We start from the raw sequence: 12,198 nt of genomic DNA on the forward strand, positions 1-12,198 counted from the left end.
GTTGTGAAGAAGAGCCTAGAAAATACCTGAAAGGTAGCCGAGTGCTCCACCTACTGGCTGACACTGAGAATACACAACAATCACACCTACCTGCAAGAAATCTATTCTAAGGTGTGTAATAAAATCCATACAAACCCACGACATTCACTTCATTCCTTTACATTTTATCCCATCGCTAATCTGCACTCCACATATAATTCCAGTCTCTGGGGAGAATCTTGGCCATTATGTTGGCCGGGAATCGAACCCGGGTCGTCTGCTTGGAAAGCAGCTGTGCTCACCACTGCACCACCAACACAAAAAGTTGCATGTTTTTGTTGTGTGGGGGGAAACCGGAGTACCCGGGGAAAACCCACGCAAGCACAGGGAGAACATGCAAACTCCATGCAGATGGTGTCCTGGTCAGGTCTTGAACCGAGGACCCCAGTGCTGCAAGGCTCACCGCTAAGCCTCTGTGCTGCCCCATCTTAATGTGGAACTTCACCTAAAAAGGGAAGTTCCCCTCCTCCTCCTCCCTCGCTCCTCCTCCGCATCTTCAACCTGAACCCTGAAGGGGCGGGGACAGGACACCTCACCTGGGAATGGAAGGCTTGCTCCTAATAGATGGTGGAGACAGTCCACTGACAATACTGCTTTATATTTGTTGTGTCTTCCCGTTCACACAGCACAACTTCAACAACATTCGAAAAATTTCTACTCACCTGTAAAGGGGGAACTCCATGCAAACAAAATGACCTCCAAAATCTATACCAGACCCCCATCCGTGCACCCAGCCTGGCAGGCCAGGAAAGAGGGGGTGAGCATGCACCTCCCCCAACAGGGGCGGGCTGGGCCAGCGGACTTATCTAACACCCTCCCCCCCACCAGCGAACTTATCTAACACCCTCCCCCCACCAGCGGACTTATCTAACTCCCTCCCCCCCACCAGCCTACTTATCTAACACCCTACTCCCCAGTGGACTTATCTAACACCCTCCCCCCCACCAGCGGACTTATCTAACACCCTCCCCCCCACCAGCCTACTTATGTAACACCCCCCCACCAGCGAACTTATCTAACTCCCTCCCCCCCTCCAGCGGGCTTATCTAACACCCTCCCCCCCACCAGCGGACTTATCTAACACCCTCCCCCCCACCAGCGGACTTATCTAACTCCCTCCCCCCCACCAGCCTACTTATCTAACACCCCCCCCACCAGCGAAGTTATCTAACTCCCTCCCCCCCTCCAGCGGGCTTATCTAACACCCTCCCCCCCACCAGCGGACTTATCTAACACCCTCCCCCCCACCAGCGGACTTATCTAACACCATCCCCCCACCAGCCTACTTATCTAACACCCTCCCCCCCACCAGCGGACTTATCTAACACCCTCCCCCCCACCAGCGGACTGATCTAACACCCTCCTCCCCACCAGCGGACTTATCTAACACCTTCCCCCCCACCAGCGGACTTATCTAACACCCTCCCCCCCACCAGCGGACTGATCTAACACCCTCCCCCCCACCAGCGGACTTATCTAACACCCTCCCCCCCACCAGCAGACTTATCTAACACCCTCCCCCCCACCAGTGCACTTTCCCAACCAATCACCCCCTCCGGCATGCACGGCCAGCAGCACAGACACACAGCCACCTCCTAGACCCCCCGGTCAGTGGTGCGGACTGATCTGGGAGGACACCCGCCTGCTGCATGCCTGCCACTTACCCCATCTTAGTGGTGGGTCAGGCAGCAGGTGAATTGCAGCACGATACATATAGGGGGTGGAGAGGAGAGAGGGGGCGGGGCCCTGGTGCCCCTAATGGGCCTGCATTGCATTTTGGTTCTTCTGCTTTGAATGGAGCCCTCAGTGAGCTGATTCGGTGGTTCAATGGGCCACTTGACTGGACTAGCTCTGTGGAAAGAGAAAAAGAAGAGATATTACAGAATGTTACACACGACTATGGCCTTCCATCTACATTAAAGACGTCCCTCAGTTTTCTAGTACTGATCAGTTTATGCCAATTCCCCAAATGTCCATTTATATAAGGTGGTCTTCTCCACAGAAGCAGCTGGCCAGATACTTGGCGGAGGTTTTGGTGTTGGGTAGAGGAACCCTCTCTATATGTTTAGCTAGTGCCATGAGCCAAGTCATCTTAGGTACTGGAGGAGAACAAATGCCATAGAGGAGAACATTACTTTACTGGGATCCCTGAGGGAAGTTAGAGGAACACTTAATGGGATGTCCCAACTGGGCTGACCAACCACTGCCAAGCAAGCCGGAAAACCTTTCCTAATCACTATTCTTCCCCCTGAACAAAGCACCCCCCTCCCCCACCTTCCTCATAACACTAGGAAAGGAACATTCATCAAAGATCTGCAACTTTGGAAAATTCCATATGAACTGAGATTTGGTCCCCTCTAAAATGTCCTCCAGATACCAAAGGGTTTTGTTCTCCCTCCTCTAATCCACAACTGCCCCCGTGTATGGGAGATCGTACTTCATAGACAGGGGACTTTATCCTAGATAACTATGTAACTACAGGAAAGGATACTTACTATTATGGTCCGGCCATATTCCCGATAATCGGGATGGATCTCAGAAAGTTTATGAATAGTCCAGCATTGTGAGTCTGTTGTGTGGTTGTGTCAGGCCGGGATGAAGTTGGGTATGCATCCTCAGTGACCATAGCTTCTTCACTCCTGTAAGAGAAATTGGAAGGTAAATCATTTGCTACTAAAGTTATGAGATGTTGTAAAATGTCATTAGAAGGACTGGGAGAGATCATTTGTGAGCTTGGACTGATGTGCCGGGCCAAGAAGGAAGCAAGCATGGCCGCTGCCTTGGTGCTGTATTGGAGTCTTGCCTCCCCCTTTCCTCTGCCACCTTCTGGCCAGAAAATAAGGAACCCTCCATGGACATGGCTGAATATTGCCCATGCGGGGGTCTAGTCTGTGTTTCCAGGGAAAAAGAGATAGCTCCTCATACGGCTAGAAGGAACATGACAATGTAGCCATTTTATCCTTAAACTAGGCTTCTTGGCCGTATACAACTTAACTAAAAAACATGTACAATGAATCCCCAGGACATAATAACACTGTTTGTACTCGGCACTCCTAACCCCACACCCAAATATACACCTAGGGGAATACATTAGTATCTGGATCTTCAGCATAATCTGCAATGCCATTAATGGCTGGATGGAAGGACATTATATGGTCCTACTGCATAGGTGGCAGACCTGGCTCTCTTGTTATTTCTTCATAAAGTGAGCTGCTGGTAGTTACATATTTCACCACTAATCATCATCATCTAACCAAGAGGCTCTTCTCACTTTTCCCCACCAGACGTTTTCTCTTCCAGTGACTGGAATTCGTATCATGGGCTCATGGGACTTGTCATCTCCAGTCATTAGTGATTGGCCTCGTCCAATAATCCAGAACATCAAATGATCATCTGGATCCCAAATCAGTTTCGAGAAATCGGGAAACCAACTGAATGATAATTGCAGTTTGGTTACCATGGACACCAACACTTTACATAATTCATTTACCATTAGGGGAATCTTAGATGAGCTTTGTGCAAAGAATACAATATAACCTTTCCATTAAGAGTAGCAAAAATCCCTCCCATGACCCTGTTTTTCCAATTTTACTATCACTACAGATTATCCTCCAGATCTAAAGATCAGTGCCCCATCATTGGTGATGTCACATTGTACAAAGGAAATTCCAATGAAGAAACTTACGTGTTGATTGGAGATCTGCTGCTTGTATGGAATTCCCCATCATCGAGGTGTATCATTATGTCGATGGGTTCTGATGGTGGGACAGCGGGGATCTCACTCTCAATCCAAAACTAAAGAGAAAAAAAAGTCATATTCGTTATCATAGAAGCTCCAGGATGACATAAAACAGATCTATCATATAACATCCTTCAGTTCAAAGCAGGTGAAGCAATAGATGATTTCTGATTGGTTGGTAGAAGTTTCTGCATTTCTCCCATTGCTTGACTGATTAAGCTGAAGAGGAAATAGTTTGATCCAGGGAATTGCGACAACTGCCTGTGTGAGGTCACCGAGGAATCCGTCTGTCTTTATGAGACAAAACTGCCCCCCGATCCCTGACCGCAGTTTTTTTTTTGCCTTCCTCTGGAACAAACTGTTACTGTTTTTGGTCCACTTGCCAACCAGCCGCCGTCATTATACTGCGGCAGGTCGGCACGATCCCGCGAGCCGTCGTCACTGTACGTCGGCTCCTTTAAACGGGATAGCAGGCATGCGCGTGCCCGCTGCATTGCAGGGGGGTGCCAATGCTCAAAACCGGCAGACGCGATGACAGCATGCGATCATGGGCACGAGAGGCAGAACAGGGATGTGTGTCTGTAAAGGGAAGATATTTGCCAGCACACCAGGGAACGACATAAATAGCATCCAAACGGGTAAAACACACAAATCCCTGTTCTGTGAGGAGAGGAGAGGAGAGGCAGATCGTGAGTCCTAATAGCTAGGAACCACGATCTGTCATCTACTATAGTCTGTCCCCTCCCCCCACAGTTAGAACACACACTAGGGAACACAGTTAACCCCTTGATTGCCCCCTAGTGTTAACCCCTTCCCTGCCAGTGACATTTACATAGTAATCAGTGCGTTTTTATAGCACTGATCGCTGTATAATTGTCAATGGTTTCAAAAATGTGTCAAAAGTGTCCGATGTGTCGTAATGTCGCAGTCCCGATAAAAATGGCAGATCGCCGCCATAACCGGTAAAAAAAAAAAGAGCAATAATAAAAATGCTATAAATCTATCCCCTATTTTACAGACGTGATAACTTTCCTATATTTCACTCGGATATATTGTCTTTAGGTACGGAGCCTCCCTGCCGCTCATTCCTCCACTATCCAACAATGAAGGAAGGATCACCTTCTATATAGTCCATTCATTGCCTTCCTGTATGGTTATATCTGCTCTAGATCTAATCTATCTGATCATTGGAGGAGCTCTGCCTACTGATCACTTCTATGGATTTCCATATGAGGGACATGAGAAGGTCCCCCAACAATCTCTGTTGCCTATATCTGGGCGTGTCTATAACATACGGATATTTTATACCCAACCAGCATAATATCCTCCTACTGATGTGTAATCCTCCATGAAGGCAATGTCCCCCCTTCACTTTATATATTCTATATGCAAGAACATGTACTTACCTGTCTGTCTCTGCCTTCATCAGGGCCGACTTCCCATTGATCCCCGTATCTTTGATTGTCCATCGCGGCTTTTCTTGCCCGCACTTTCTCTAGGAGTTCTCTTTTCCTTCCTGTTGTCAGCTGCTTTCCTTCTTTCTCCCAGTATGCCTTCAGTGCATGGGCTTTCTGGAAAAGTCTTCTCTCCTCTTTCTTCAGCTGCAGGTCTGTCTGCTCCTCCACCTTACCCTCCTCCATCTGGGCTTTTCTTGCCCGAACTTTCTGCAGAAGCTCTCGTTTTCTTTCTGTTGTCAGCTGCTTTCCTTCCTTCTCCCAGTATGCCTTCAGTGTATAGGCTTTCTGGAAAAGTCTTCTCTCCTCTTTCTTCAGCTGCAGGCCTGTCTGCTCCTCCACCTTACTCTCCTCCATCTGGGCTTTTCTTGCCCGAACTTTCTGCAGAAGCTCTCGTTTTCTTTCTGTTGTCAGCTGCTTTCCTTCTTTCTCCCAGTATGCCTTCAGTGTATAGGCTTTCTGGAAAAGTCTTCTCTCCTCTTTCTTCAGCTGCAGGTCTGTCTGCTCCTCCACCTTACTCTCCTCCATCTGGGCTTTTCTTGCCCGAACTTTCTGCAGAAGCTCTCGTTTTCTTTCTGTTGTCAGCTGCTTTCCTTCTTTCTCCCAGTATGCCTTCAGTGTATAGGCTTTCTGGAAAAGTCTTCTCTCCTCTTTCTTCAGCTGCAGGTCTGTCTGCTCCTCCACCTTACTCTCCTCTATCTGGGCTTTTCTTGCCCGAACTTTCTGCAGAAGCTCTCTTTTTCTTTCTGCTGTAAGCATCTTTCTTTCCTTCTCCCAGTATGCCTTCAGTGTATAGGCTTTCTGGAAAAGTCTTCTCTCCTCTGCTTTCTTCAGCTCCCCGCCTGTCTGCTCCTCCACCTTACCCTCCTCATATTTCTTCTCCTCCATCTCGGCTTCTCCTCTGGAGAGTGCCTTCAGAGCGCGGAATTTCTTCCATTCATCCTCCGCCATTCTCTTAATTTCCGCCACCATGTCTTTAGCTCTGTTTAGAAACTCTCTCCTCTCGTTCACTTGTCTTTCGGTCACCCTTATAAAATCCCAATCCTCCTCCACTCTTCTCCATTCGTCTAATTCCGACATCATATTTTTAGTTTTGTAATACATCACTCAATCACTTTGAACCTATAAAAAGAAAAAAGAAAGGGTAAGTAGACGTTCAGATTGTAAAGCAAAACTTCACTCCAAAACATTTTCTTTTAGATTTGTATGGAGTTGGGGGCGGGGCTCAAACTTTTCTGAGGTTTTCCTTGTTTTCTGTGACCTGCCTGGGAAAGTTTCCCGCACTTCCTGTCCTCTCAGAAGGAAAAGAAGTGAGGGAAAGTCTACCAACCACATCACAGATGCCAGTAATTATCACCAACTGAGGTTCCATCCCCCCCCCCCCCGAAATTCTTATAAAGAGTTGCAGATTATTTCAATGAGGAACATTTTGAAGGTGCTAAATAACAGTGAGACTAATAGGGGGCGGGGCTACAATTTAAGCGCGGGTGTGGGGTGCACATATTAGGGATGGGGCGCACACACCCCAATGACATTGATCGTTCTGGGGCCGCCATTCACAGATAACTCTAAACCGATGGAATGTAAAGGCTCTCAGAGTGCCCCCTATGGAGAATTGTGGGTGATGTCGTTGTCAAGGGAAACTGCCGGGTGAGAGTTCAGCTGGAAATGGGCTTATGTAACGGGGCGGACGTATAACCGGAAATAATGGGATCTTCTAAGTCAGTGCAGACGGGTACAAATCGGATGTACACATCCCCCGGGCAATTGAATCAGAGAGGCTTCATTCACAAAGCTCTAACACAAGGCTGAGGACCTTCATATTACACAGCTGGCTGCAGGCCCAGACTGGGACAAAAAATAGGCCCAGGCATTTTGGATTGAGCAGCCCATGACATGTTAACCGACCCCTTCCCCACTCTTCACCCTGACAGATCCCCTGTGAGAGGGGAACCCAGCAGAGGTGTGTGTGTGTGTGGGGGGGGGGGGCGAGGTGAGGTGAGACCAGGAAAGAGCATGGGGGGATGGAGAACACAGGGAAGAACCTTGAGAACATGGGGTGGGACGAGAGCATAGGGAGGAAGAGAAGAACACAAGAGGCAGCAGAGAGCATGGGGGGAGGTGGAGAGCACAGGGAGGGTGGTGGGGAGCATGGGGGGAGGTGGAGAGCACAGGGAGGGTGGTGGAGAGCATGGGGGGAGGTGGAGAGCACAGGGAGGGTGGTGGGGAGCATGGGGGGAGGTGGAGAGCACAGGGAGGGTGGTGGAGAGCATGGGGGGAGGTGGAGAGCACAGGGAGGGTGGTGGGGAGCATGGGGGGAGGTGGAGAGCACAGGGAGGGTGGTGGAGAGCATGGGGGAGGTGGAGAGCACAGGGAGGGTGGTGGAGAGCATGGGGGGAGGTGGAGAGCACAGGGAGGGTGGTGGGGAGCATGGGGGGGAGGTGGAGAGCACAGGGAGGGTGGGGGAGAGCATGGGGGAGGTGGAGAGCACAGGGGGGCTGGTGGAGAGCACAGGGAGGGCGGCGGAGAGCATGGGGGAAGTGGAGAGCACAGGGATGGCGGCGGGGAGCATGGTGGATTTGAAGAACGTATGGGGGTAGCGAGCACAGGGAGGGCGTGGGAGAGCACAAAGGGAAGGTGGAGAGCATGGGGGGATGTGAAGAGCACCTGGGGAAGGTGGAGAGCACAGGGGAAAGCAAACAGCATGAGGGGGAAGCGGAGAGCATGGGGGGATATGAACAGCACAGGGGGGTGAGCGCAGAGCATGGAGGGTGGCGGAGAGCATGGGGGGGTGGCAGAGAGCATGCGGGGGTGGTGGAGAGCATGCTGGGATGGCAGAGAGCACAGGGAGGGCGGCAGAGAGCATGGGGGGTTGTGGAGAGCATGGGGGTGGCGGAGAGCATGGAGGGCAGCAGAGAGCACAGGGAGGGCGGCAGAGAGCACGGGGAGGGCGGCAGAGAGCACAGGGGGGGGGGGGGGCGGAGAGAAGAAGGGGGTTGGCAGAGAGCACGGGAAGTGGCAAAGAGCACGGGGAGTGGCAAAGAGCACGGGGAGTGGAAAAGAGCATGGGGGGTGGAAAAGAGCATGGGGTGGGTGGCGGAGAGCATGGGGTGGGTGGCGGAAAGCACGGGGTGGGTGGCGGAGAGCACAGGGGTTGGCAAAGAGCACGTGGGGGGGCAAAGAGCATGGGGGGTGGCAGAGAGCAGGGGGGTGGCGGAGAGCACAGGGAGGGCGGCAGAGAGCAGGGGGGAGGTGGAAAGCACTGGGGGTGGCAGAGAGCATGAGGAGGCAAAGAGCATGGGTGGTGTGGGGAGCCGGGAGGGGCAGCAGAAATAACCAGGATAGGAGGAGCGGTGGGGGCGGCTGCATATAGAACAATCATTCTCTCCATCTTCCTCCTGCAGTCTCCTGCTTCTCCTCTCCCTCTCACAGGCATTCCAATACTGCAGGAGGAAGATGGAGAGAATGATTGTTCTATATGCAGCCGCCCCCCACCGCTCCTCCTATCCTGGTTACAGGGGGGTGAGCGCAGAGCACGGGCGGAACTCACGTTTACTGTTATCTGGCTTCAAGTTTGCAGTCACGCCCCCTGGTACGGATGGCTGACCTATACAAGCAGCCGCGGAGAGGCCGAAGGCTTCTCATCTAGCTCCACCCCCCCTTTGTGTACGTCCCCCGCCACCGATGGGCTGAGCCGAGCTACCGCGGAGAGACTGCATGAGGGGCGCGGGCTCAAAGAGCCTTGTGCCCTCCATGGACTTGCAGCCCAGCGGCCCCGGCCCACCGGGCAATTGTCCGGTATGCCCTATGGCCAATCCGGGCCTGGCTGGCTGCCATTTTCAAATATCATTGGGATCAGCTAAAAATAAACTGCCACTGACAGACCCCATTCAGGGGGGTTTGTAACTGAAATCACATGACTGATAACAAAGATCACCCCACCCCCCCATTGTGTGGGAGCTTTGTGACCTGTGACTGTATATAATATATACATAATCAATCTATTACATCTATGTATGAAATATTAGATAGAACATTTTTTAATAAATATACATATGTATATATATAATATCTATCATGTTATGGAGACTTATCAATCTCTGTAATATCAATGAGCTCCAATAAAAATGATCAATAATCATAAGTCTGGAGGGATTTTATTTCCCATCAGTTATTTTTTTTTAATTATTTTGATATATTTTTGTAAATGGATGAATAAATGAGAAGCAGGGAATTGTGGGAAATATATATATATATATATATATATATATATATATATATATATATATTTTTTTTTTTTTTTAATATATATATATATATATATATATATATATATAATTTTTATAAATATCAATCATGTTATGGAGACTCTGATCAATCTGATATTTAACATATAAAATCCTGTCTGTAATATCAATGAGCTCCAATAACGATGATCAATAATGAGATCTGGAGGGATTTTTTTTCTTATCAAATTTATAAAAAAAAAAAAAAAAAATTTTTGATATATTTTGTAAATGGATGAATACATTGAATACATGAGAAGCGGGGGATTGTGGGAAATGTGTGATGTGGGGTCATTCTGGGTATGTTGGGTGGAAATCTGTCCCGGGTCTCAGGAGAGGAGAAAAGGTGAACTTACCTTCAGGATTGCTCAGGAACAAATGATGCCCAGCCCTCTGCTGCAGCCCTTTTATATGACCGTCAGCCGTTAGCCGTTAGTTGTATTCACCCTAATAGGCGGGACATGTTTACCAAGACAAGTGGTTTATATCTTGTGACATCACTTTGGGAGGTAAAACAAGGTCGGTATATTATGGTAAATACGGTAAAACTGTTAGCGGGGGGCTGTTATTATGCTAATAAGGTCAGTCTAAACTGTTAGCTCTCAGGATTTATTATAAAAAAAACTGTAATCTGCAGCAGCCAATGAGAGCTCTGCAGACACAGGGGGTGGGCGGGGACTGTTGCTATGGTCACCATCTGTGTACTGGGACTTTATTGATCATCTATTAGCTGTCATTAGGTGGAGGAGGGGAGAGGACGGCTGCGGATTATAACTCCTCCCAGTTATGGCGCCTACATCCAATCCGGATGGACTCTCCATAATGAGATGTGCAGAACTCCAGTCCGTGGGGGCCAAGCTCCGCCCACTCCCATAGGATTCCTCTAGGTGGAGGACGGCAGCCATGGAGGTACGGTGAGATCATTCTGCCCCCTCCAACACCTTGTCCACAGGCGGCCCTCGAGGGCCAGGCTCCGCCCACTCCCATAGGATTCCTCTAGGTGGAGGACGGCAGGCATGGAGGTACGGTGGGATCATTCTGTCCCCTCCAACACCTTGTCCATAGGCGGCCCTCGAGGGCCGGAGCTGTAGAGGGCTTTTAATGCAGAAATCTCGCCGGCTCCGCCCAGAATAGAAATTCCAGTTCTAGATCAGAGATTTCTAGATTCAGTTTTAGTGAAAAGTGTTTACAGAATGCAGCCATAGGAAATCCCAGTTTTTCACCACAGCTTACATTTGGTTTCCATGGTTACAGTGACCGCTCCAGCCTTATTATGGGCTAAGTCATGGGCGTCCGCAGAACTTTTTCCAAGGGGGGGGCATCATTTTAAGGCCGCTCATGCTCCGCCCCTTTTCAGCAATCTCATGAAAATCTTTCCACTGGTAATACATTTGTGTTATATAAGAGATAATTCATCTTCACTTTGTATTGGGAGTGACTCTGGCGGCCGTGTTCCAGGCCCATATAGCCTAGAGAATCTACATCTCTTTACATTGCAATACATCTGTTGTGGTCATATATTCATCTCATACTGTCACTCTATTGGCTGTTTTCATCAAGGGGGAGGGGGCTGTGAGACTATATCCTTCCCTTTTACTCGGCTGCCAATGGCGCCGGTTTTAAAAATATATACGGTATTCAGAATCGCCGTTTTTGGCGATCTGAATACTTTGAAGTGTAAAGGAGGGGTCCCTCCATAAAGAGTACCTGTCACCACCTATTACTGTCACAAGGGATGTTTTTTGTATTAGATCCGCAGTCTCTGGTCATCTCCTGTATTAGATCTGCAGTCTCTGGTCATCTCCTGTATTAGATCCGCAGTCTCTGGTCATCTCCTGTATTAGATCTGCAGTCTCTGGTCATCTCCTGTATTAGATCCGCAGTCTCTGGTCATCTCCTGTATTAGATCCGCAGTCTCTGGTCATCTCCTGTATTAGATCCGCAGTCTCTGGTCATCTCCTGTATTAGATCCGCAGTCTCTGGTCATCTCTTGTATTAGATCCGCAGTCTCTGGTCATCTCCTGTAATAGATCCGCAGTCTCTGGTCATCTCCTGTATTAGATCTGCAGTCTCTGGTCATCTCCTGTATTAGATCTGCAGTCTCTGGTCATCTCCTGTATTAGATCCGCAGTCTCTGGTCATCTCCTGTATTAGATCTGCAGTCTCTGGTCATCTCCTGTATTAGATCCGCAGTCTCTGGTCATCTCCTGTATTAGATCCGCAGTCTCTGGTCATCTCCTGTATTAGATCCGCAGTCTCTGGTCATCTCCTGTATTAGATCCGCAGTCTCTGATCATCTCCTGTATTAGATCCGCAGTCTCTGATCATCTCCTGTATTAGATCCGCAGTCTCTGGTCATCTCTTGCATTAGATCCGCAGTCTCTGGTCATCTCCTATATTAGATCCGCAGTCTCTGATCATCTCCTCTATTAGATCCGCAGTCTCTGGTCATCTCCTCTATTAGATCCGCAGTCTCTGGTCATCTCCTGTATTAGATCCGCAGTCTCTGGTCATCTCCTGTATTAGATCCGCAGTCTCTGGTCATCTCCTGTATTAGATTCACAGTCTCTGGTCATCTCCTGTATTAGATCCGCAGTCTCTGGTCATCTCCTGTATTAGATCCGCAGTCTCTGGTCATCTCCTGTATTAGATCGGCAGTCTCTGGTCATCTCCTGTATTA

At 49.2% G+C, this 12,198-nt stretch overlaps 1 non-coding gene across 1 annotated transcript; it reads right to left on the reverse strand.

Moving 5' to 3' along the window:
• Positions 1 to 226: 226 nt before the first annotated feature.
• On the reverse strand, positions 227 to 298 carry TRNAG-UCC (transfer RNA glycine (anticodon UCC)). Its single transcript has one exon. It is a non-coding gene; the product is annotated as a tRNA-Gly (tRNA).
• Positions 299 to 12,198: the final 11,900 nt, after the last annotated feature.

Source organism: Lithobates pipiens, unplaced genomic scaffold, assembly GCF_037356315.1.
Source record: "Lithobates pipiens isolate NorthernLeopardFrog02 unplaced genomic scaffold, aLitPip1_a1.2 Scaffold_101, whole genome shotgun sequence".
Classification (NCBI taxonomy): domain Eukaryota; kingdom Metazoa; phylum Chordata; class Amphibia; order Anura; family Ranidae; genus Lithobates; species Lithobates pipiens.